The sequence below is a fragment of the Orycteropus afer genome, unplaced genomic scaffold, assembly GCF_000298275.1.
Source record: "Orycteropus afer afer isolate SDZICR_OR568_19922 unplaced genomic scaffold, OryAfe1.0 scaffold00164, whole genome shotgun sequence".
Lineage (NCBI taxonomy): Eukaryota > Metazoa > Chordata > Mammalia > Tubulidentata > Orycteropodidae > Orycteropus > Orycteropus afer.
In genome coordinates this window covers 4352236-4354318 of record NW_006921751.1, presented here as the reverse complement: position 1 = coordinate 4354318, position 2083 = coordinate 4352236, and positions in this window count along the sequence as shown.

Sequence of the window (2083 nt, the reverse complement as noted above, 5' to 3'; positions counted from 1 at the left end):
TAATGAAATTAATCAAAATTATTAGTACTTAATAATGTTAGGTATTAGTCTAATGTGTTTTTTGTTTTGTTTTGTTTTTGTGATTTGGGTGAAAGTTTACAGAGCAAATTCATTTTCCATACAGCAGTTCATACACATTTTGTTTCATGACATTGACTACAATTCCCCACAATGTAAGAGCGCTCTTCCTGCTTCCTCTTCTAGCCTAGGGTTTTTCATCTACATTATCTCACCTGATTGTACCTTAGAAACAACACAGCTAGACTTAGGATTTAGGTCTGAGTAGTCGGGGCCGATTCAACGGCACATAACAACAACAACAATAAATGATTTAGGTCTGACTAATAAACTGTTAATCCAAGTGTGAAGTGATAAGGGCTTGCATCAGTATGGGGTCAGTGGAAATAGTAATGTAATATGTAAGAGAAAGTATGTAAGAAACATTAATAAATCTTGACTACTAAAATTTAAGAGATAAGAAGAATCAATCAGAAATAACCCTAAAATTTGAGAAGCTATGAGAATGAAAGATAGGTTTTGTTGGTTATACAGGACATGTCTAATATGTAATTATAGATATGATCTAATAGTTCAAGTAACAGAACAGGACTAGAGCTATTTGATATTTTTATTACAGGCACATAGAATTAGATTACTCATAATCCTTGGTTCATGGCATACTCTTTTCTGTGCATGACCTTCTTTTATTATCTAATTATTTATAAGGATGTAATAAGCACTCATAGACCCACTAAACAACAAAAGTTAGAATGTTGTTAATCACTTACATGGAATTACTTCCCACCCATGCCATTATATTTTCTCCTTCCCACAAAGAAAACTACAGCCCTAGATGAATTCACTGGGGAATTCTTGCAAATATTTAAGGAAGGAATAATACCAAACACACGTTCTTCCAGAAAATAAGTGAGGTGGGAATACTTCTCAATTCTTTCTATGAGAGTAGCAATGCTTTGATACGAAAACCATACATTACAAGAAAAGAAAAATACAGGCCTATATCCCAAATTAACACAAATACAAACTTCTTACTGAAAGTTTATGAAATCAAATTCAACAATATATTAAAAGAACAATGCATCAGGACAAATTGGGGTTTTTCCTAAAGATTTAAGGTTGATTTAACAGCTGAAAATCAATTAGTGTAAATTCACTATATTAACAAACTTAAAAATCCCATATGATTATCTCAAAGGATACAGAGAAAACATTTGATTCCAACATACATTCCTGGTAATTACTCCAGCAAACTTAGAAGGGGACTTAATCAATCTGATAAACAGTATCTATGAAAAACCTACAGCTAACATCATACTTAATGGTGAAAGCTTCAATGTTGTTTCTCTAAGATTGGGGACATGGCAAAGACATCTGGTCTTACCACTTCTACTTAACATTGTATTGGAGTTTCTAGCTAGTACAATCAGGCTAGAAAAAAGAAATAAAAGACATCCATATTGGAAGGGAAAAAGTAAAACTGTTCTCACAGAATACACAATAGTCTATGTAGAAAATGTGATGGACTCTACAAAAAGGTTAATAGAATAAGTTACTTTAGCAGGGTTCAAGATATAAGATCAGTATACAAAAGTAAATTATATTTCCGTATATTAGCAATAAACTTCTGCTCATCAAAAGACACTGGTAAGAGAATGAAAGATAAAACACAGTTTGGGAGAAAACCTTTACAAATCGCACAGCTGATGAAAGACTTGTATCCAGAATATATAGGGTATTTCAAAACTCAATATAGAGGCAGAGCAACATGGGAAAATGAGTGGAGGCTCCCAATTATGCCCCTAGCAACCAAACCACTGAACAATGACTAAAAACAAGCACAGACTGAGATCACAGAACTCTAGATGGCAGCTGAGGTGTTGTGGAGTTAGGGTGATCCAAAAACAGGGGAGAAGAGGAACAGGGATGGCATTGTTGTTGTTGTTAAGTGCCGTGGAGTTGTTTCCAACTCATACTGACCCCATGCACAGCAGAATGAAACACTGCCCGATCCCGCGCCAGCCCCACAATCCCTGCTATACTTGAGCCCATCATCGCAGCCACC